This window comes from Balaenoptera musculus, chromosome 2 (assembly GCF_009873245.2).
Source record: "Balaenoptera musculus isolate JJ_BM4_2016_0621 chromosome 2, mBalMus1.pri.v3, whole genome shotgun sequence".
NCBI lineage: Eukaryota > Metazoa > Chordata > Mammalia > Artiodactyla > Balaenopteridae > Balaenoptera > Balaenoptera musculus.
In genome coordinates this window covers 4,974,474-4,999,459 of record NC_045786.1, presented here as the reverse complement: position 1 = coordinate 4,999,459, position 24,986 = coordinate 4,974,474, and the positions used below count along the sequence as shown (strand labels likewise).

Below are 24,986 nucleotides of genomic sequence, written 5' to 3'. Positions count from 1 at the left end.
AAGTACGGGCAGGGATTTCCTTTCCTAGTATAAAGGCAAAGCCTCATTAGGAAAGGAGAGCCCTCTCTGCCCTCAGCCCTTCTGTCTTCATCCCAACTGCAATGCAGACGGTCCGGGGGCAGCCGCGATTTGCAGACATGAGGATGAGAAAGACACGCTGAGGATGGTGGAAAGGAGGGATGAAGGACGCTGGGGCGCTGGGAGCTCGGGGAGCTGGGACACCAGTCTGACCGCTCCCCCAGGACTTCTCGCTAAGTGAGGAGCATAGAGCCCTGTCGCTGCCTCGAGTGCGGCCACGGCTTCTGCTGAAAAGCCCTCCTACCCGACAACCCTGGGGTCCGACTGGACGGGTTCTGGATACTCTTGACTTCTGGGTGAAAACCACAGAAGGACCCAGAAGCTCGCCTGGGTGAGAAAGTACACAGTTGCATGGGTCACACCTGCCAAAGTGGGCTTATCCCCTCCCCTTATTAATATAAAATTACTGAAGGAGGGGCCGGTAGGGGAGTAGCAACGGGAGGGGAGGGAAATAAAGGTGTAACAGTGGCCAGTGCAGAGCAGGCAGGGTCCTGGGGCCCTGATAACAAGGAAGCAGCCTGAGGCTGTGCTGAGGGGGGTGTATGTTGAGAGAAAGCCCCAGGACAAACATGGGCGCTTGGCTTGTTTAGAAATGCAGATTCCTGGGACCCGGGATTCCGATGCCCTAGATTCGAAGTGGGGTCCGGGACTTTTCATCTTCAATGAGCGCCTCAGGTGAAAATTATGCATGTGGTTCCCAGTTTTAAGACTGCTGAAGGCCATAAAAACTGTGAGCTGGTGAAGGAGAGCCTGCACTGAGTGCTGGAGAAGCTTGTTGCACGTGGAGCCTCTCTGGACCTCAGCTGTAAAATTGCTAACCACCTGGTTCTCAAACTCTTTTGCTGTGAAACATCTCTCTTTTTTTTTTTTTTTTGCTAATAAGATTGAATACAAATGCTTAATACATGAAATGATGAAAGAGACACATCTCCGGCGGAAACAGAGTGGGGAACCCGCAGTGTCACCGGATCCCCTCACCCCATCACCTTCCTCTGAGACCGCCTGAGGGTCCTGGCATCACAGGCCAAGTGGCCTCTTGACTCCAGCCCAGTGAAGACATGGGACTTTCACAGAATGACACATAAATGGGGGGAAATCTTTGTGGTCCTTGTTCTGAAGGTCAGGGAGATTCCACCTTGAGATGGAGGATTAAAAAAAAGAAAGTCGGGGCATCTATTTTAAAGCACATCTACAACCTTTCCATAAAAGGGATTTCTTCCCAGTGCTGTTGCAAGGTATGTGAAGCACATCCCTTCAAGATGTACAATGTGTACACCTTCAATAGTGATACGCTGCTTTGAAAGCGGTCGTCTTAGTAAACAATGACAGTTTAAAGGGGGGAGGGGCTTGTAATTTAGATTTGTTTGGATTTTTGACAGCCAGAGGCTATCCAGGCTACCATGAAGCAAGGAGAAACTAGAACAGCAAAGCCCATTGTAAAAACAAAGGAAGAATTCAGAAAGCCAGTGCTGTGCCCCTTTCAGCCTTAAGTACATCCCTGGAGGCAGGGGTTCCAACTCAGATCTCCAGGCTTACCCCCGCTCCCTGTGTGATGGTGGGAAAGTCATTTCCACGGGCCTCGTTTTCTTCAGTTGTAAAACAGGAATGGACTAGCAAAGGTTGGGTCAGCCTCTATTATTCCAGGCCTGGCTGGAAAGGAAAAGAGGCACACAGCCCTGCCCACGGGGAGCTGACTTCTGAGTGAGAGAAGACAGACACAACCTGAAGGAAAATGTACCTCAGGCCATTTGGTGGAAAGCGGCACAGAGACCAACACGGCTGGGAAAGAGCGACAGGAGAGCGAGGTCAGCAAGTGGAGGCTTCGGTGGCCAACAGGGTGGACCAGGGCTGGCTCCGTGAGCGGACAACTTGGAAGAAGGTCGAAATGAGGGAAAGGAACCGGACGGGGGGATATTTGCGGGTGAGGGTCGGGAAGCAGTGGTCCGGCCAGAGGATGCAGTCGGGAGAAGGCACCAGAGCACAGCGTGTCCTGTAGAAACAGCCGAGGGTTGTGTGTGGCTGGAGCACAGTGAACGGGGAGGAGACCTGAAAGGGAGGAGGTCATGGAGGCCACGGGGCCAGATTTTACGATGACTCATGAACAACTGCAAGGACTTTGGCTCTTGTTCTGAGCGAGATGCGGGGAGGGTTGACAGGGAAAAGGACCCCTCAGCTCATTGTTTTAAGACTCCACTCTAGAAGGGCACTGGGTACCGCAGGGGCAATTACACCCATCCAGACAGGCACGTGGATATGGGCCTTTTCTACCCCACCAATTTGCTATGATGCAACGCATGTAAGCCTCGGTTTCAAAACACCGCATGCATTTCCGGCTTATTATTGCTGTCAGTTTATGACCTGTATGCTAAAAACATGCTAGCAGAAAAAAATACAGCCAACAAATACAGTTTCGTATTATGAGCTCAGAAACAATGATGGAGATGTACTTTTCAGCTTGTCAAAGAAAGGACACCAGGTGGGTGTCATATTTAGAGCCGGCTTACTGGCCCAAGGGAGCAGATGTCTGAGACCATGGTCACATCCCTACTTTTCTGGCTTCTTCGTGTGACTGAAGAAACTAATGAAATTTTGCCCTTTGCAGCAACATGGATGGACTTGGAGAGCATTATGTTAAGTGAAATAAGTCAGACAGAGAAAGACAAATACTGTATGATCTCAGTTATACGTGGAATCTAAAACATACAACAAACCGTGAATGTAAAAAAAAGAAGCAGACTCGCAAATATAAAGAACAAACCAGTGGTTACCAGTGGGGAAGGGGGAGGGGCAGCATGGGGGAGGGGCAGCATAGGGGTGGGGAAGTAAGAGATACAAAGTATTATGTATACAATAAGCTACAAGGATATATTGTATAACATGGGAAATATAGAAAATATTTTATAACTAGAAATGGAGTATAACCTTTAAAAATTGTGAATCGCTATACGGTACACCTGTAACATACTATACATCGACTATGCTTCAATAAAAAATTTAAAAAATAAAAAGAAACTAACGAACATTCTACATCTAGAAAAAATAATAATAACCTCTGCCTTTTCTCTATGATGTAGAAAGAACCACATTTCTACATCAATTTGTTAAACATACACACAGAGAAAAACTTGCTTAATTTAATAATTGTTGAACACCAATGACCAAAAAAAAAAAAAAAATCACAGGGCATCATCAATTTGTTCATAAGGTTGAAGCTTTAAGATATAGCTTTAATATTCAACTATTAATAATCAAAGAAATTCAAATTAAACAAAGAGATACCATTTTCATCCACCAAACTTACAAAAACAAAAACATAATAATACTTAGGGTAGGAAAGGTCTGATGAAACAAGAATTCTTATAGGAGTAGGAGTCTAAGTTGGCATAATCTTTCCAGACTTGAGAAAATATCAGTAGGTATCAAAGCTTTACAATTGTTAGTATCTGCTGACAGGGATTATCCTTCTAAAATCAACCCCAGAGTAAAGAATCCGTAAAGTGAAAAAAGTATGGGCATAAATATGTTCACTGCATTGTTCATTCATTCATTATTCATTCAACAAACACTTATGGAATATCTACTCTGTTCCAGATACTGTTCTGGGTACTGAGTATAGGGGTGGAAGTTTAAGTGACTAAACTTCAAATCCTTCCCTTTTGGAGCTTACATTTTACAAGGTGAAACAGACAGTCAATCATCAAATAGAATACGTAACATATCATATATTGATAAGTATTGTGAAAGTGAAAAGATGGAGGTCAGGATTATAATAGTGAAAAATAGAAATTAAAGAGAATGACTCAATTATGGAAGTCTCAGACAAGGGAAGAGCAGTCACTTAAAACATCTAATTATGGGAATTCCCTGGCGGTCCAGTGGTTAGGACTCCGCTCTTTCACTGCCGAGGGCCAGGGTTCGATCCCTGGTTGGGGAACTAAGATCCCACATGCTGCACAGTGCAGCTAAAAACAAACAAAATAAAAACGCTAAACATCTATTTATAAAGAATTTTCAGATTCCTAATAACATTAAATGAAAAAAAAGAAAGGTACAAAATGGCATTTTTTTTTTCTGTAAGAAAATACACCCATATGATAAAGGTAGCAAGTAGCCTTTCAATGGTGAGAGAGTACTCATTTTCATTTTATTTTTTACAATTTTTGTTATTTTCTAAGTTTCCCACAATGAATTTATAATACATTTATAATCACAAAATGACAATTTTTTAAAAGATACAAGTTTAAAATCACTTTAAAGTGGTTTACAATAGCATGTTAAAGAGGGAAAAAATGCCAGGTAAAGAAATTGTTTTGCTCAAGGAAGCTAAGTGTGTCACATAGCTCTGAGATGTCCAAACCCTTAGCCGAACATATCTGGGCCATGTGAAAGCTGAAGACTAAATAGAACAACTTAAGCCATGCTGTCTCAGGCCTCATGGATCCTCCAGACCTGGGGTTTTCAAAGGGTCATCTAAGGATCATCTGATCAGAATTATCCGGTGCACTTGCTGGCGCAGATGACTGAGCCCCACCCACAAAGTCCAGCCTCTGGGCGGGGCCCAGGGACATGCATGCCGAATTAGCTTCCCCAAGATTCCCCAGCACTTTGAAGTTGCAGCTCCCTGCTCCAGACCCCAGGGCAAGCCCTTCTGGATGTCACAGGGAGGAAATTCCAGACAAGAGAATGGTTTACTCTGTTTCTATGTTTGGTTTTCTTTTTAATTATGAAGCCCCCAGTTTGTCCTGTGTGGGCACCATCCTTTGTTTGAAATGACATATAAAATAAGAAGACAATTTTGATTGGAGCAGCTAGTACTATTTTTGACATTTTCTGTGGCAACAAAAGAGACTAGTAGTGACACATCATCCAACAGAGTGAAAAAGTCATTTTAGTCTTAGATGTTAAATGAATATACAACATCTATTTTAAAATTAATATAAAAACATAGAATGCAATAAAAGAAAAGAGATCAACCTTGAGTATAAGTTCTATCATACTATTTCTCTGTATTTTGGACAGTCTCTTTGGAGTGGGTAAAGTAAGCCTTAAGTTGCAAATATATACCTCCCCATTAGGAAAACTAAAATAATGAAATGAGGGTTGCTGTTTTGAGATGATTTCAGATATATACACACCAGGTAATTTGAAATTTAATGTGTAAAAGGTTACACTTTTTAAAAACTTGGAATGGCCCAACAACCCCTTCTGAAATTAAAACAGCATACATATATTAACATGAAAATTCATTTACTTTAAAATTTTGCAAAGATATGGTAAGATTTCTGATCAAACATGGTGGAATAAATGCATTATATTTAATCTCCACTTCCTTCTAAATTCCCATTAATTTTTCTCAAAAGAAATAACAAAGTAACAAAGGAATAAATCCATAAGCGCAAAGAGATTAAAAGACAGAAAATGAGATTTAAACAATTTCTTGGAAGATGAAAAGTTGATGGGTGAATCATAACTGACTTCGCGAAGCAAAAAACCTCCAACCTATATGCCTACAGAGGGGAATACCAATAAGAAACATGCTGGTTTGAAGCACAGAACCTCAGAAAGGTACAGGAATTATGAGCATGAAGAACCCCAGAAAGTAGAGAGGGGCACTGTATACCGGAGGGTCAGTTAACACAGGAGGACCCTAGCTCCTCTCCAGCCACCCCTCCTGCACACCAGCAAGATACGTGACTGATAGTCTCTGGAGAAACGGAACCAGAGAATCTACAAACTTGAAGACATCCATGACAAAGGAGGGTGTGGTCAGGCACTATAGTGGAAACAGGGATGATTTTAAGTGAAAGTCCAAGTATATATACCAAATTGGAGACCCCTAAACCCTCCTTCCACTGGACTCTCAGAATGCTGACAGCCAAGCTTATACCCCATGAGTGGGGGATTGGAGTATCCTCAGGTGAGAAAAAAAAAAATAGAAAAGATCAGAATGTAAGCTCTGGAATAAAGTCAGAAACTGTTTTGTTCTGGTTGCCCATAACCTAGAAGAGAGCCTGGCACATAGTAGGTGAAGAAACAGTCCCAGAGATACTTGTTGAATGAAAAAAATAAATGAATGCATGAATAAATGTATGGATCAGCAATCAGAATGACGCCAGATTTTCCAATGACACACTGTAAGCTAGAAGACAATTGAGCAATGCCTTTGAAAGGCTGAGTGAAAGTGGTTTCCAACCTAGAATTCTAGTCTTAGATTAACTTTCATGAAATGGTAAGGAAGGATCAAAATGTTTTCAGACCTGCGAAGTCTCAAAGAGTTCATCTTTCGCGAACCCTTTCTGAGGAAGCTATTGGAGGACGTATCTACCAAAATGAGGGAGTATATTAAAAAAGAGGTTGAGATTCAGGAAACAGGGACCCCCGTTTAAGGCAGCAACTAGGAGAATTCACAGAATGATCCTGAAGTGAAATTCCAGCATGACAACGGGGCAGCAGGCCGAGAGGGATAAGTCCTGATTGGAGTAGGACAGCAGGCAGCTCCAAGAGGGAAATTTTCTAGAAAAAGAAATTAACATGATAGATTATCTGATTGTTGGACTATATTGAGTTAGATATTACAGCTCCTTTGGAGAATGTGGAGTAAAATTTATGAAAGCTATTCACAAAACTAAGCAAACAAAAATTAAGCAGGAAAAGAAAAAACAAGAAGACCGCACGAAAACTTACACATGGATGTTAACAGTGGTTTTTTTCCATAATTGCTGAAACTTGGAAGTAACAAAGATCTCCTTCAGTAAGTGAATGAATAATAAACTGTGGTACATTCAACAGTGGAATATTATTCAGCATTAAAAAGAAATGAGCTATCAAGCCATGAAAAGACACAGAGGAACCTTAAATGCATATTTCTAGTGAAAGAAGCCAATGTGAAAAGACTATATACTGTATGATTCCAACTACATATATGACATTCTGGAAAAGGCAAAAATAATGAGACAGTAAAAGGATCAGTGGTTGCCATGGGTTGAGGAGAGGGAGGGAGGGATGAGAAGGCAGAGCACAGAGGATTTTTAGGACAGTGAAAATACTCTGGAAGATACCATAACGTTGGATACATGTCATTATATGCTTGTCCAAACCCACTGAATGTACACCACCAAGCATGAACCGTAATGTGAATTATGGACTTTGAGTAATTATGATGTGTCAACGTAGGTTCATTGATTGTAACAAATGTACCACCTGGTGGGGAATGTTGACAATGAGGGAAGCTGCATGTGTGTGCACGTGTGTGCGTGTGTGTTTATGTGTGTGTGTGCTGGGGGGGAGGGCAGGCAAGGGGTATATGGGAAATCTCTGTACCTTCCTCTCAACTTTGCTGTGAATCTAAAACTCCTCTTAAAAAATAAAGACTTAAAACACGCACAAGGGGAACAAAAAGGAAATGGAATCACAGTCCAGAATAAAGCTCAGCTTTATATTTACAAACTCATGATAATGTAAACTGAATACAGAATTAACTTAAAAACGGATTCAACTCCACTACGGAAGTGGGGGAATGAGGTGTGAAGAGGTGTGTGTGGGGACTTGCCTGGTGGTCCAGCAGTAAAGAATCCACCTTACAACGCAGGGGACACGAGTTCCATCCCTGGTCGGGGAACTAAGATCCCACATGCTGCGGGGCAACTAAGCCCACACGCCACAACTACTGAGCTTGCGCACCTCAACCAGAGAGCTTGCGTGCCATGAACTACAGAGCCCACGTGCTCTGGAGCCTGTGCACCACAACTAGAGAGAAGCCCACGTGTCGCAACGAAAGATCCCGCGTGCCGCAACTAAGACCCGACACAGCCAAAAAATAAAATAATAAATAAATCTTAAAAAAAAAGAGGTGTGTGTCCATCTCTCTGTCTTTTGGTGAGGCACATGGAGAATAAGAGGATTAAATCTATTTCTGCCATAAACAGACTTCAAAGAAATAATTAAATGTAAAAGTTCAATTATGAAATGACACTTTAAAAACTTTAAAAATTAATTAAATTTTAAAAATCAAGAAGCAGAAGTTGAAGTACCTTATGAAGAAAAATGGAGGTAAATATAAGAAAAATAGCTAATGGATTGGAAGTTATTGCCACGGGGGTGGGGAAAATGGGGCAGAGAATTGCTAATTTTCATTATGTCTTTTAGTGTTGATAAATAATACTTACATAAATAGCACTTAATAGGTGCCAGGCACTAACAATAGCCTAAACCACATATATATGTTTTTCTAGAAAAAATTATTTAATAGTACCCCTTTGGTTTTCTAACTATTTAATACCCAACTTAGAAAACAATAAAAATTGACTTAAAAATAGGGCACAGAGGCTCTCAAACTATATAATTTAATTACACACAGGATTTAGGTGTTTCTAAATTATAAGGTAAAGTTCAATTCTTATTAGAGCACATGGCATTAATAATCTGGAACACCACAGACAAACAATAATGGGGAAGAATTGGCTTTGTGAGTTCTACCGGGATACAAACTGAGACTCATTGATTGAATATTTCCTCTATGCCAGGCTCTGATGAAATGTGGTAGAATAAATGCATTATCTGAGTGCATCACGTTACCTCATTTAACCTTCCAACCACCTTGAGAGATAGATGTAGGGTGTCAGTGACAAGGCAGGTAAAAGTCTAAAGTCACACATTTAGGACTGTGTTATGTACTGAATGTTTGTGTTCCCTCCCCCAATTCATATGCTGAAGCCCAAACCCCCAATGCAATGTTCTTTGGAGATGGGGCCTTTGGGAGGTGATGAAGTCATGAGGGTGGAGCCCTTGGGAAACAGATCAGTGCCTTTATACAAGAGGCTCCAGAGAGACCATTAGCCCCTTTCCCATGTGAAGCTTACAGCTGGAAGGTTAGATGAGTTCATGCAGGTGGGACCCTCTGATGAGATTAGTACCCTTATAAGAAGAGACACCAGAGAGCTCTCTGACTCTGTCTACCTCTGTCTCTGACTCTGTCTCTGACTCTGTCTCTCTGTCTTGCATTCTGTCTCTCTCTGTCTTTGACTCTGTCTCTGTCTCTGACTCTGTCTCTCTCTCTGTCTCAGACTCTGTCTCTGACTCTGTCTCTCTCTCTGTCTCAGACTCTGTCTCTCTCTCTGTCTCAGACTCTGTCTCTCTGTCTCGGACTCGGTCTCTCTCTCTGTCTCGGACTCTCTCTCTCTCTGTCTCAGACTCTGTCTCTGTCTCAGACTCTGTCTCTCTCTCTCTGTCTCAGACTCTGTCTCTGTCTCAGACTCTGTCTCTCTCTCTCTGTCTCGGACTCTGTCTCCATCTCTATCTCCCTATCACATGAGGACACAGTGAGAAGAGCTGCCGTCTGCAAGCCAGGAAGAGAGCCTTCATCAGAACCCGACCATGCTGGCCCCTGATCTTGGACTTCAGCCTCCAGAACTCTGAGAAATAAATTTCTGTCGTTTACGCCATTTAGTCCGTGGTACTTTGTTACAGAAGCCTGAGCTGACTAAGAGAGACGGGCTGAGGAGAGATGAGAATTTGGGTTCGTCTGACTCCACCCTGCCTCTTAAGCAGTTTTATTCCTTCTGGCTCAAAATAATCTATCACACACACACCCCATCCAGAGCTCCAACCACTAGAGCATGACCACTCCTGAAATATCCTGCTGAAACCCACTGACCCTCAGCTAGTCTCTCCCAGACATCAGCTATGAGAAGCCAGAGGAATTGCACTCACCTTGAGAAAATCTAAATTTCCAGAACTATGTTAAGGCCTGCTGCCTCTATGACCCAGCAATCCCACTCATGGGCATACATCCAGACAAACTATAATTCAAAAAGACACACGCACCCCTATGTTCATAGCAGTACTGTTCACAACAGCCAAGACATGGAAACAACCTAAATGTCCATCAAAAGATGAATGGATAAAGAAGATGTGGTACATATATACAATGGAATACTACTCAGCCATAAAAAAGAGTGAAATAATGCCATTTGCAGCAACATGGATGCAACTAGAGATTATCATACTAAGTGAAATAAGTCAGAAAGAGAAAGACAAATACCATATGATATCACTTACATGTAGAATCTAAAATATGACCCAAATGAACCTATCTATGAAACAGAAATAGACTCACAGACATAGAGCACAGACTGGTGGTTGCCAAAGGGGAGGGGGTTGAGGGAGGGATGGAGTAGGAGGTTGGGGTTAGCAGATGTAAGCTTTTATATACAGAATGGATAAACAACAAGGTCCTACTGTATAGCACAGAGAACTATATTCAATATCCTATGATAAATCATAATATTAAAAAAAGAATGTATATATATATATATATGTATAACTGAATCATCTTGCTGTAGAGCAGTAATTAACAACATTGTAAATCAACTGTACTTCAATTTAAAAAAATATTGGAAAAAAAAAAACACCTGCTGCCTCCATTTAGGTCAGGGGATTCTTTCCCTGGAAGAGGCCCTCCCACCTCACACCCATTCAGGTCACTGGAAGTACAGGCAAACCTCGTTATATGATTCCTCAGAATGAACAACTTTACACTTTACACTGCTCACAACTTTGTCTACATCTTCGTGTTATGGGCTGAATTGTGTCCCCACACCCCCAAATTCATATGCTGAAACCCTGACTACCACCTCAGAATGTTACCTAACTTGGAGATGGGTCTTTGAAGCGGTAATTAAGTGAAACTGAGGCCAGTCAGGTGGACCCTAATCCAGCATGACCAGTGTCTCTCCAAGAAGAGGAAATTGGCACACAGGGAAGATGGGCACCTAAAGCCAAGGGGAGAGACCTGGAACAGACCCTTCCCTTACAACCCTCAGAGCAAACCAACTCTGCCAACTCTGATCTCGGGTTTCTAGCCTCCAGAACTAAATTCAATTAAAAAAAGAATGAGAAAATAAATGTCTGTTGTTTAAGCCACTCAGTCTGTGGTACTTTGTTACATCAGCCACAGCAGACTAATACGGTCCATAACCGCACACACCCATGACCTTGCCCAGGTTCCTTTCAAACTCCAATTCTAGTCAATCACCAAGACCTGAGGATCCAGACTTCTCATGTTTCTCCTTAAATTCCCATCCACTCCCATCACGTGGGTTTTAGGTCAGGCCCTGATGGTCTCCGGCCTGTTTCTCAGTTCCTTCCCCTTTCACTCCATCACATGCATGGGGTTGGGGGGATGTTCACAATAGACCCCAACCACACAGGTGCTGGGCCCCTGGCGCCAGGCAAGGTCCCCACAGTGTAGGCACCTGCTGAACCAGGTAACCGCCTCTGGTGTCCCTGGGAGACAGGGCAGGGGGCTGGGGCTGTGGTCCTCCTGATACTGAGCAGGACCCTGTGGGGTTCCTGGGCATGAAAGCCTTTCTGTGCCCCCCATTTCTTTGATTACAGAAAATAGGCTTCATTCAGTCTTCATGACCTTCCCTGAGTTCCAAGGAGCAGGTTCAAACAGTTGCTCATCAGGGAAGGGAGGGGATTCAGGGACAAGGGGACAGCAGCCAAGAAACAACAGTGCAGCCTCGGGGCAGGGTCCTGGTTCCGCCTCAAGGGATACACTTAACAACATCCCCGAGCTGTTCTGCAGAGACTGAAAGCCCCACCAGGAGGGAGAAGCTAACGGGTAAGGACGGACGGTACGCTGCCCACAGGCAAGCAGACACCAGCTTTCCAGCACCTGCCCACCACTCCTCCGCTCATACCCCCGGGTCCAGCCTCCCTAAAAGAGTTTCAGCTTCACAAAGACATCTTGTCCGTACACCCCCAAGCCTTCACACGTGTCATGAATGTCTTCTTCCCTTTTGGCCTGCTCGTGGGGTTTCTACTTGGGCTTCAAGACTCCACGCTGGCACCCTCACCTGTCCAACCGTCCCCGGGCTGCCACGCTGCCCTGGACACGTTTCCATGACAGCACTTACACGGGATGGGCATCACAGGTGGCGGCCGCTCCCCCTTGGCCGAGGACTACTTGAGAGCAGTGACTGATGCTTATTCAGGGCTGTCACAGATCCGGGACCCCTGGGTCACCAAAGTGGAGCCTCAGAAAACACCTGGAATTAGAGGATTGATGTGCTTGGCCACAAACGCTGAGCTGGACTTAGCAACTGCTCCCTAAGGAAAGCAGGCTGTTTTCATCCAAATCAAATTAGGTACCACCTGCATATCCATCCAGCTGTGAGGTAAGAGCAGAAGTTTCCTACAGCGTGAATATCTGCTGCATGGATGAATGAAGCCATTAAGAACCCTCAACCGGGTGCCAGAAGCAGTACTGCTGGGAAGAATATTTTCAAATATCCAAAACATTCTTTGAAATATTTTTGTGAGTGAGTCGGGAGAGAATCGTTTGGATACAAATTCATTCTTAGGAGACTTGCTATTAATGAAATTCGTGGTGAGGGTGGTGGGTGTATGTGTTCCTTGGATCTTCCTCAATGTACAGCACAATCTCGCAAACATGATCTACCAGGTGGGAACAAAGGGAAGAGCTGTGCCTATGACTGCAGGGCAGACACACACACACACACACACGCACACACACACACACACACACTCGTATTAAACAAACCTGAGGAGAAGTAAGCTATCTGTGTTGGTTAGTTCCCACTTGGGTTAAGTAAATCGTGGAGTCTCAGTGTACTTTCTCTGACCTGGTTTGTGGTTTTCCTTGTAAGCTGAGAGGGCTACTTTCTGGAGGTGGCCACCGGCAGACAGCCTCAGTCCCTGAGGTCGGCACAGACTCTTTGCTCACCCACACAGACTGAACTGGCTCTAATCTCCCATCCAGAAAGAAGGAGAGGACTCCACGCTGAACAAGCTCTTGGGGGAGGGTGGGTTCCTTTCAAGAATGGACTGGATTAGTACCCTGGGGCCTAGATTAGCATCGTGGGGCCTGGATTAGCATCGTGGGGCCTGGATTAGTATCGTGGGGCCTGGATTAGCATCGTGGGGCCTGGATTAGCACCCTGGGGCCTGGATTAGCATCATGGGCCCTGGATTAGCATCCTGGGGCCTGGATTAGCACCCTGGGGTCTGGATTAGCATCCTGGGGTCTGGATTAGCATCGTGGGCCCTGGCTTAGCATCCTGGGACCTGGATTAGCATCGTGGGGTCTGGATTACCATCCTGGGCCCTGGATTAGCATCCTGGGGCCTGGATTAGCATCCTGGGCCCTGGATTAGCATCGTGGGGTCTGGATTAGCATCCTGGGCCCTGGATTAGCATCCTGGGGTCTGGATTAGCATCCTGGGCCCTGGATTAGCATCCTGGGGCCTGGATTAGCATCATGGGCCCTGGATTAGCATCGTGGGGCCTGGATTAGCACCGTGGGGCCTGGATTAGCACCCTGGGGCCTGGATTAGCACCGTGGGGCCTGGATTAGCATCGTGGGGCCTGGATTAGAATCGTGGGCCCTGGATTAGCATCGTGGGGTCTGGATTACCATCCTGGGGCCTGGATTACCATTCTGGGCCCTGGATTAGCATCGTGGGGCCTGGATTAGCATCGTGGGGCCTGGATTAGCATCGTGGGGCCTGGATTAGCATCGTGGGGCCTGGATTAGCACCGTGGGGCCTGGATTAGCACCGTGGGCCCTGGATTAGCATCGTGGGGCCTGGATTAGCATCGTGGGGCCTGGATTAGCATCGTGGGCCCTGGATTAGCATCCTGGGGCCTGGATTAGCACCCTGGGGTCTGGATTAGCATCCTGGGGTCTGGATTAGCATCGTGGGCCCTGGCTTAGCATCCTGGGACCTGGATTAGCATCGTGGGGTCTGGATTACCATCCTGGGCCCTGGATTAGCATCCTGGGGCCTGGATTAGCATTGTGGGGTCTGGATTACCATCCTGGGCCCTGGATTAGCATCGTGGGCCCTGGATTACCATCCTGGGGCCTGGATTAGCATCCTGGGGCCTGGATTAGCATCCTGTGGCCTGGATTAGCATCCTGGGGCCTGGATTAGCATTGTGGGGCCTGGATTAGCATCCTGGGGCCTGGATTAGCATTGTGGGGCCTGGATTAGCATCGTGGGCCCTGGATTAGCACCCTGGGGCCTGGATTAGTATCGTGGGGTCTGGATTAGCATCCTGGGGCCTGGATTACCATCCTGGGGCCTGGATTAGTATCCTGGGGTCTGGATTAGCATCCTGGGGTCTGGATTAGCATCCTGGGGCCTAGATTAGCATCCTGGAGCACAGGGACATGGGCCTCTGGCTAGCTGTTGAAGCCACACTCTCCGTGCTTGGTCTACTCTGCATCCTTGTTCATTACTCTGCCTTTGTGGTCTGGAGGGATTCCATGGTCCCCTCTGGGCTGGTCCCCTGCCTCCCAGGCTCTCATCCCCACATGTCCCCAAGGCCCTTCATCCCCACATGTCTCAGTCATTCATGACCACTCCCTGACATTTCCTCCCATGGTCCCCTAAATGTTTGGAAAGATCACCCTGCATTCAACATGGGATGCAGTGTGACCAGCCCCTGTTTCTCCATCTGGAGCACAGACTCCGAGGTCTATCAGCTGCCCCCCTTGGCTATGTGGCCTGGGACAAGTGACTAAGCCCTCTGGTCTCAGTGTCTCCTTCCGTACAAAAATAGCAAGAGTCCTACAGAAGAGTGTCCCTGTGAGAATTCAGTGAAGTCGTACAGATGAGGCTGCTAAGACCAGCACCTGGGAGCCGCCCGGTAACTGCTGTTCTATAATTTTAAAAAAACCCTCCTTGATTTTGTGGAGCTTAATACAACAACCTACGCATCACACATACTCACATCTGGGTGATTATTCTCTATCTTAAATAAACAGCATTTCAAACCTGACGAACTATTTAGAAAACATGAAAAAAGTGTAGGAAATCTGAATACTAATGGGGGAACTTTGGAGTTTTTTTGTTTTTAATTTATTTAATTTATTTTTTATTCAATTTTTAAAGGTTACACTCCATTTACAGTTATTACAAAATACTGGCTATATTCCCTGTGTTGTACAACACATCCCTGTAGCCTATTTTATACCCAATAGTTTGTACCTCCCACACCTGCCCCACCACTAAGGGGGAACTTTGCACATCTGTCTATTTCTCAATGTTGTGGGTAACTACATAGATTACCTAAGAAAATTTTAAGCTTGGTGCTCTTCAGAAATACTTAAATCCTCTGCACATTCCAACAGTACAGCATTATTTACATGCGTCAGCTTCCACCCAGGTAGGCACACACACTACATAAAGCTTACACATAGCACAAAACACTGTGGATGAAAACATGTATGTTCTCACAAAGTTTCCTGGACATAAAAAGCTCAAGTGCACAAATTAATGATATTTAGTAACTTTATAGATTTACACAACCATCACCACATCCTGGTTTTAGAATGTATCCATCACCCACAAAAGATTCCTTGTAGCTAATTTCTACCTCACTTTCCACCCCAGGTAACCACTGATCTACTTGTTTCTGTCTCATATGTTATTTTGTGTATGGATTCTTCCACTTAGCATAATGTTTTTGAGGTTCACCTGTGTTGTAGCGTAATATATTATATTCGTATTTCATTCCTTCTTATTGCTGAATAGTATTTCATGTACAGATACACTGTGTTTTCTTTATCTTTTTACCAGTTGATGGACATGTGGATTGTTTCCATTGTTTGAATATTATAAATAATGTTGCTATACACATTGGCATACAAGTCATTTGTGTGAACCTATGTTTTTATTGATCTTGGGTCAATACATAGGAGTCAAACTCCTGAGTCATATGACAAGTTTATGTTTAACTTTCTAAGAAACTGTCAAACTCTTTTTCTTTCTTTTTTTTAACATCTTTATTGGAGTATAATTGCTTTACAATGGTGTGTTAGTTTCTGCTTTATAACAAAGTGAATCAGTTATACATATACATATGTCCCCATATCTCCTCCCTCTTGTGTCTCCCTCTCACCCTCCCTATCCCACCCCTCTAGGTGGTCACAAAGCACCAAGCTGCTCTTCCTGTGCTATGCGGCTGCTTCCCACTACCTATTTTACATTTGGTAGTGTATATATGTCCATGCCACTCTCTCACTTCGTCCCAGCTTACCCTTCCCCCTCCCCGTGTCCTCAAGTCCATTCTCTACGTCTGCATCTTTATTCCTGTCCTGGCCCTAGGTTCTTCAGAACCACTTTTTTTTTTTAGATTCTATATATATGTGTTAGCATATAGTATTTGTTTTATCTCTGGGCTTTCTATCCTGTTCCATTGATCTATATTTCTGTTTTTGTGCCAGTACCATACTGTCTTGATTACTGTAGCTTTGTAGGATAGTCTGAAACCCAGGAGCCTGATTCCTCCAGCTCCATTTTTCTTTCTCAAGATTGCTTTGGCTATTCGGGGTCTTTTGTGTTTCCATACAAATTGTGAACTTTTTTGCTCTAGTTCTGTGAAAAATGCCATTGGTGGTTTGATAGGGATTGCATTGAATCTGTAGATTGCTTTGGGTAGTATAGTCATTTTCACAAAGTTGATTCTTCCAATCCAAGAACATGGTATATCTCTCCATCTGTTTGTATCATCTTTAATTTCTTTCATCAGTGTCTTATAGTTTTCTGCATACAGGTCTTTTGTCTCCTTAGTTAGGTTTATTCTTAGGTATTTTATTCTTTTTGTTGCAATGGTAAATGGGAGTGTTTCCTTAACTTCTCTTTCAAATTTTTCATCATTAGTGTATAGGAATGCAAGAGATTTCTGTACATTAATTTTGTATCCTGCTACTCTACCAAATTCACTGATTAGCTCTAGTAGTTTTCTGGTAGCATCTTTAGGATTCTCTATGTATACTATCATCTCATCTGCAAACGGTGACAGTTTTACTCCTTCTTTCCGATTTGGATTCCTTCTGTTTCTTTTTCGTCTCTGACTGCTGTGGCTAAAACTTCCAAAACTATATTGAATAATAGTGGTGAGAGTGGGCAACCTTGTCTTGTTCCTGATCTTAGAGGAAATGGTTTCAGTTTTTCACCATTGAGAACGATGTTGGCTGTGGGTTTGTCATATATGGCCTTTATTATGTTGAGGTAAGTTCCCTCTATGCCTCTGGAGGGCTTTTATCATAAATGGGTGTTGAAATTTGTCGAAAGCTTTTTCTGCATTCTATTGAGATGATCATATGGTTTTGCTCCTTCAATTTGTTAATATGGTGTATCACACTGATTGATTTGCATATATTGAAGAATCCTTGCATTCCTGGGATAAACCCCACTTGATCATGGTGTATGATCCTTTTAATGTGCTGTTGGATTCTGTTTACTAGTATTTTGTTGAGGATTTTTGCATCTATGTTCATCAGTGATATTGGCCTGTAGTTTTCTTTTTTTTGTGACATCTTTTTCTGGTTTTGGTATCAGGATGATGGTGGCCTCACAGAATGAGTTTGGGAGTGTTCCTCCCTCTGCTGTATTTTGGAAGAGTTTCAGAAGGATAGCTGTTAGCTCTTCTCTAAATGTTTGATAGAATTCGCCTGTGAAGCCATCTGGTCCTGGGCTTTTGTTTGTTGGCAGATTTTTAATCACAGTGTCAATGTGAGTGCTTGTGATTGGTCTGTTTATATTTTCTATTTCTTCCTGGTTCAGTCTCGGAAGGTTGTGCTTTTCTAAGAATTTGTCCATTTCTTCTAGGGTGTCCATTTTATTGGCATATTGTTGCTTGTACAGACAACTGCATTATCACCAAGATTTAAACCTCTTGATTTTGTTTTGTTTTGTTTTGTTTTGAAAAGTGAATTTTATTACTCGGCAATTAGTTCTAACAAAGAAAGTCAAATACTATCAATTGTCTCAAAACCAGATTTATAGAGATTTGAAAAGTTTTTAACACCAGAAGTAGCACTAGAACTTTTAAATATTTAATTAGGAAATAAGTTGTGAATATTAATAATACAAATAAAAATAAATAGCTGACCATCATTAGTACAGAGTAATGTTACAAAAAGTAGTTAGACGTTTTACCATTTAAAATCAAGAAAAGTCAGGATCATTTAGTTCTCTGATTCCAGGTAACATCCTGTGCCCATGTAGAGTGCTTCTTATGCAGTCAGGTTTCTTAAATGTACCAGGCATCCAGCAAGGCTGTTATGTCCCATGAGTCAAAGCTTCCGCACCCAGGACCTACTACAGGACTTGGCAACTGTCATCGTTGAGTGTCCTGGAAAAGGTCCTTCACTGGAACACTTTATGCACCCTTTTTCAGGGAGCTACTGGAGGATGAGCTCCATCAAAAATTTTCCCTTTAACAGTTAAGGAAACTGAGGCTTTAGTTGCTCTGATGACCATCTGCTGTTTATCTACTCCAGCTGACAGCAGGAAAGAGGTGAGGTGGGGCTCAACCCACAACTGACTCTCCAACCGGGCAGCCTGTAAGGCCCAGCCTGGATCTACAGGCGACCTCCTCCAACGGGAAAGATGAGAAGTGTGTAGCAGGCAGGGGTGCCTGTGTTTTGCTCGGCATCCAGAGCAAGGGCAGCAGCGAGTGCCTGGTCCTGAGAATGCTGGAAGGTGCTGGGTTGCGCGGGTACGCTCCTCACCTGGCGTTACACTGCGCTGGGCTGCGCCAGTAGGACAAAGTTACTACATGATTCTCAACTGACTTACATGGACTTAAATAAGATGTGTAAACAAATTATTGGAGTTCAGTGGTTGAAGTGGGCTCTAGTCAGACTGTCCCGGATTTGAGCCCAGGATTTTCCACTTTACTGTGCAAACTAAGAAGGCAGAAGAGGTGATTGCCCTGCCACCTCCTCCTCCCCCATTATGCTCAATTCCAGAGTACTGTTGCAAAAGTAGCAACGGTATGGTTGTTATTACCTCACCACAGTGTTCTGAGCTTAGAGGAAATGCTGCCAGGACTTTTACGGATTTCAGGATGATCCACAGCCATGAAGATCAGTGAAGTTCAGAAAAAGCGACTTTTAAAAACTCATTTGTGGGACTTCCTGGTGGCGCAGTGGTCAAGAATCCGCCTGCCAACGCAGGGGACACAGGTTCGATCCCTGGTCCAGGAAGATCCCACATGCCGCGGAGCAACTAGGTCCGTGCGCCACAACTACTGAGCCTGTGCTCTAGAGCCCGCGAGCCACAACTACTGAGCCTGCGTGCCACAACTACTGAAGCCCGCATACCTAGAGCCTGTGCTCTGCAACAAGAGAGACCACCGCAATGAGAAGCCTGCTCACCGCAACAAAGAGTAGCCTACGCTCGCTGCATCTAGAGAAAGCCCACGCACAGCAACAAAGACCCAATGCAGCCAAAAATAAATAAATAAATAAATAAATTTAAAAGTATTCTTTCTTTTTGAGGAAGGAAACCAATCGGGGGCAGTGGGGGCGGGTCTAGGAGGGTTTCACGGGCAATGTCAGGGCTTTGGCCTCGCCTTTGAGGGAAATGGAGAGTCACTGGTTTTTGGTTTTTTTTTTTTTTTTATTAATTTTTTTTTGGCTGCATTGGGTCTTCGTTGCTGCGCATGGGCTTTCTCTAGTTGCAGCAAGCCGGGGCTACTCTTCGATGCGGTGCATGGGCTTCTCATTGCGGTGGCTTCTCTTGTTGCGGAGCACAGGCTCTAGGCGTGCGGGCTTCAGTAGTTGTGGCATGCAGGCTTCAGTAGTTGTGGCATGCGGGCTCAGTAGTTGTGGCGCACGGGCTTAGTTGCTCCACAGCATGTGGGATCTTCCCAGACCAGGGCTCGAACCCGTGTCCCCTGCATTGGCAGGCGGATTCTTAACCACTGCACCACCAGTAAAGTCCTTTTTTTTAAATATCATGATATTTATTCTCTTTACCAAGCTGTAAAAGGGGAATAAGTCACACCTGGTGAGCACACGTATGAGAAGTTCAACATTGTGAAAATCAACATCCACTAGGGTGCCAGCCCCTGAAGTAGCAGCTACAGTCTGTAACTCTCCTTGTCATACCCTTTTTTCTGATTTTTGCTTGAGTTCTTCTCTGAAATTGTAAGCAAAGAGGTGTGGGTCTTCATCACACATTTTTCAGTATACATCACAGAGGCTCATAAAATGTAAGACAGAGAGCTGGGTGGGTCGAAGAGTAGAGTCCACATCTGCCAACTGTGACAGCTTCCCAGTGCTTTCTGATCGCCGAGCTTCAGGGGGTAACATTCCAAGCCCTCGATGGCAATATTTCCTTCGGAACTGAAAGGCATTCTGAACGACTTTCTCCACCAGCCTGAATGGCTACTCTATCCCGCGCCGGGTAAGGGGGGTGAAGTGCACCACCCCCAAGTCCGCCTCTGGTTTGGGGACGAAAGCCTGACCTGGAATTGTCAAGATGTGCTGAACGTCGCAGAGGTACTGGGCCACGATGGAAAGGCGACTACGCTGCTTGCTTCCTATACTGGCTGTAAGTCTCTCTGCTACTTCCTTTTGAAAAGTCAAAGTCATCTGGGTTCTGCCATAAGCAAAAGGTCCATTTCTATGAGAAACATTTTCAAGCCAATTTGATAATCAGTGGAGTTGATACACTAAAAGGCAGATTTCCAATAATATGCACATTTGGAGGTTCATCCTCCCACCTGTCTTTTGAGACTTTCTGGAAAAGCTCTTTCTATCTTAGCACCCACTCCGCAACAAGAGAAGCCACCGCAATGAGGAGCCCGCTTGCCACACTACTGAGCCCATGTGCCACAACTACTGAAGCCCGCGTGCCTAGAGCCTGTGCTCCGCAACAAGAGAAGCCACTGCAATGAGAAGCCCGCGCACCGCAACCAAGAGTAGCCCCTGCTCGCCACAACTAGAGAAAATCCGCACACAGCAACAAAGACCCAACGCAGCCAAAAATAAATAAACAAATTAATTAATTATTTTAAAAACTACATTTTACAAAAATTTTGTAGTTGAAAATAATCATAAAATGTACTATATATAACCAGTTTTTGCTGTACTGGTCAGTAGTGTCCAGTATATTCTTGTTGTTATGCTATAGATCTGCAGAACTTTTTCCATCTTACAAAACTGATCTCTACATCCTTTAAAAAATAAGTCTTTATTATTTCTCTCTCTCTAGCCACTGGTATTCACCATTTTACTTTGATATTCTATATATTTGACCACTTTACATACCACATGTGTGTGGAATTCTAAAGCACTTTTTGTGTGTGAATGGTTTATTTCACTGGCATACTGTCCTCAAGTTTCATCCATGTTGTTCCATGCGACAGGCGTTCCCTTTAAAGGGTAAATAACATTCCATTGTGGTTTCCACCATATTTCATTTACCCATTCATCTGAAGATCAACATCTGTGTTGCTTCCACCTCTTCACTGTTGGAAATAGTGCTGCTGTGAACAGAGTTTGCAAATATCTCATCAAGTCTTTGCTTTCCACTGGGTATGTACCTAGAATTTGGATGACTTGGCCATATGGTAGTTCTAGTTTCAATTTTTTGAGGATCTGCCACATGTTTCCCATAGTGGTTGCTGCATTTTATAATCCTAGCAAGGGTGCACAAGGGTTTGAATTTTTCCCCATCCTCAAAAACAGTTGTTATTTTGGGTTTTTTTTAATAGAAAAAAGAAATGGCACATCCACCACAAAACATACATAGTTAAGAAGTTGGATTTTTTCTCAGTAGGCATCACTTGTAAATAGGAATGAACTAGGGGCCAAAATGTAAAACCAAAAATGAAGCAGCTACGTGTAGTTCGTAATTTCTAGTTTGAATTGTAATTGAATATTGTGGCTTTATATGTATTGTTTTATACTGTACTATTCCCATTATTGATGGTTCGGACTTTAATAAGGAATTCGATAGTTTTTAATGTCACAAAAATGAGATATGTTAACAGTGTATTCGAGAAAGCAATATACTAACTAAAGTGAATGCTTGTATATATTAAGATAGCCTTAAAACTTTTTCTCTAATGCCTTAACTGTCAAATAATTAAAACTTTTAAAAGCATAGGGTTATAGTCAGCATGCTGGACTGAGAGGTAAACACTGATGTGGTGAGAACAGGTACTGACGCTGTCAGTGTTTAGCACTGTGTGTTTAGCTGCGTTTATGCTCCCAAAGTGCAATATTAGACACTAGCTAGATAGTACTGCTGCCTCGTGTAACTCCGAAGAGGAAACAGGATTTGATTAACTGAGTGCACATGTTTCTTTAATTTACTCATATTGTCCTCAGCTTGGATGCAATGCCAGGCAGATTTATGTGGCTGCTATTTTTATTTACTTTACATCACTTTGATTAACACCTTGAATGGAGAGCCAAACATTCCCTCTTCACTGACCAGCAATGGCCCTTTAACTGCAGTAGGAGAAATAAAAATTTTTTTAAAAAAAAACCATTTTGTGTGAAAATTGGTGATGACTGGCACTTAAGATCAGAAAAATAGTTCTTTATACTTGGCTGCCTTAAGATGCTGTCCGCCCAAAGCTCTGAAAGACTTTAAGATAGGCAGTAATACTACAATACTACTGAGTTGTTGCAGAATTGCTACATTTGATAATAAAACTTGCCTGTTTAATCTTAAAAAAAAAATGTTAAACTTTTTGTTTCTCTGAAATGTCTTATAATAGGTGATAATGTTGTTGACTCAAATTTCCATGAAAAAGAAAAAAAAAAAAACCTACCTCGAGTGACATCCTGGTCTCTTCCTCTCTGAGGACTCTTGTGGGAAAAGAATACTGTAGCTCCTGCTCTGTTTCCATGTCTCTGTCGGGACAGGAACCCCGCCTGCCCTGGGGTGTTGGTGTTTTCGTCTGTGTTGCCATCCCAGGCCTGTGACAGGGGCTTGCGGCTGTGCTGTAACGTCTGGGCCATGTCTGGGGAGTGCTTCCCGCCTGCCCAGCCAGGGACTAGCCACCCCCTTGAAGAGGCCTCCATTTCCCTCCTATGACCCAAGGCACAGGGAGCACCGCCTCCCGTGACCCCACCCTCAGGAGCTGTGGTGGCACGTGCATCCATGAGCCTACCCCTGGGCTACCTACCTGAGGCCCGCCTCTACCCACAGTCCTGTACAGCAGTCGAGTAAACAGGATGTCTCTGAGCCCTTGTCCCCAGAGGGCCGGCCAAGGGCTGCCCGCCAACCTGGCTCCATCAATCCTGCAGGACCAAGTGACGATTGGTGGGCTCTGCTATCAATCCTGCAGGACCAAGTGACGATTGGTGGGCTCTGCTATCAATCCTGCAGGACCAAGTGACGATTGGCGGGCTCTGCTATCAATCCTGCAGGACCAAGTGACGATTGGCGGGCTCTGCTACCCAGGCCCTCTGCTACCTCCCGCCCTGCCATCTGGCAAGGGATGGGCCCTTTTCTGTGAATTGACTACCTGTGGAAATGTGACCAATTAGTGTGACATGCATGTTTAGCAAATGTTAGGTACTGTATTTGAACCAATAAATGTGAGTCCTTCTGCAAAAAAAAAAAAGGGGGGGGGGTGCTTCCCTGGTGGCGCAGTGGTTAAGAACCCACCTGCCAAGGCAGGGGACACGGGTTCGAGCCCTGGTCTGGGAAGATTCCACATGCTGTGGAGCAACTAAGCCCGTGCACCACAACTACTGAGTCTGCGCTCTAGGGCCTGCATGCCACAACTACTGAGCCCGCGTGCCTAGAGCCCATGCTCTGCAACAAGAGAAGCCACTGCAATGAGAAGCCCGCGCACCACAACAAAGAGCAGCCCCCGCTCGCCGCAACTAGAGAAAGCCCGCGCGCAGCGACGAAGACCCAACGCAGACAAAAATAAAATTAAAAAAAAAAATGTACTTCATTTTTTTTTTTAGACAGTACAAACCCACTTTACTGATGTGGAAGTTGAGGCACACAGGATGCCAGACCTGACCCAGGCAGACAGGGAGGAAGTCGGGAAGCTGGGCTTCAACCCGGAACGTTCGTCTCCGACCTGACAGTTACCTTCTGTTTGACCGCCCTGCTTTCTCCAGAGGAAGACAGCTGAAATCGTGGACGTGCACGGGATCTCGAGAGGAAAGATGGCCAAGAACAGACGCTGGGGAAAGGCTTGCACTTAGGAGAGGAACTCATACAGGAGGAAAAGAGGGAGCGGAACTGAGAGCTGACACTGTCAGGGAGGAAGGGGCTCCAAGGGGCCCTCACAGGGCTTAGTTAACAGCACTTCAGAGGGAAGGTTCAAGGTTCAACGTCAGGAGTAAGTAGAGAAGCAGATGAAAGCTGAGGTGGCACAGCACACCTGTTAAGATTGGTCAGTATAAATTAATTCAGCATTTGTAGGACTTTGGGTAAACAGGGACACTTATGTCACGGTTGGCACTGGAATCTGCTCTTCAAATCAGGCCAGTCTCGAATAGTGAGAACTTTTCAGAAAACTCATCATATCCTTTTGCCCTTGGAGGCGGGGAGAATTTGTCCAAAAAGTGAAGCCAGGTGGCGGCGCTCCACCATCCACTGGGGTCTTCAGCACTCTCCCCCAGCATCCGTTTTCAGCTCTGACTTCCGATTGATTTGGTTCTGTGGAATACTGATCTGGCAGGAGCTGGTGTTGCTGGTGTCCTTGATGGGGTGGCTGAGGATTCAGAAGACTCTTGAGTTGGAAGTTGAAGATGAAATGGATGAGGTAGAATGCCTCCTTGAAGAAGTGAGTCCACAGGGCCCTCTGACATCTTCCAAAGGAAGGTCTTATCGGAAGGCTGGAAGGATAATCAGGATGCCACCTGAGTGCTCTGTCCCTCCCCAGCTGACGGTCTGGCCCACCAGAAATAAGTACAAGTTATTACAAGCTGGTGGTGAATATGAGCACATCATCCCTGTGGTTTACCAGTTGAAATGACAGGATGGCTGTGAAAGCACTGGTGTCAGCCTCCAAAGAAAACACACTACGCCCAAGCCAGAGGGACTGGGTCCAGGAGAGCCTCTCACAAATCATTGAAATGTAACTGTGAGAGATCAAAAACCAAG

The 24,986-nt window shown here is 44.5% G+C and overlaps 1 protein-coding gene and 1 pseudogene across 1 annotated transcript in view; both read right to left on the bottom strand.

Annotated features, from left to right (window-relative positions):
* The window catches only part of ST8SIA6 (ST8 alpha-N-acetyl-neuraminide alpha-2,8-sialyltransferase 6), a 132,427-nt gene that overhangs the window by 84,356 nt on the left and 23,085 nt on the right, over positions 1-24,986 (bottom strand). The gene's annotated exons all lie outside the window — the stretch shown is intronic.
* LOC118891094 lies at positions 19,966-22,876 on the bottom strand (annotated as a pseudogene).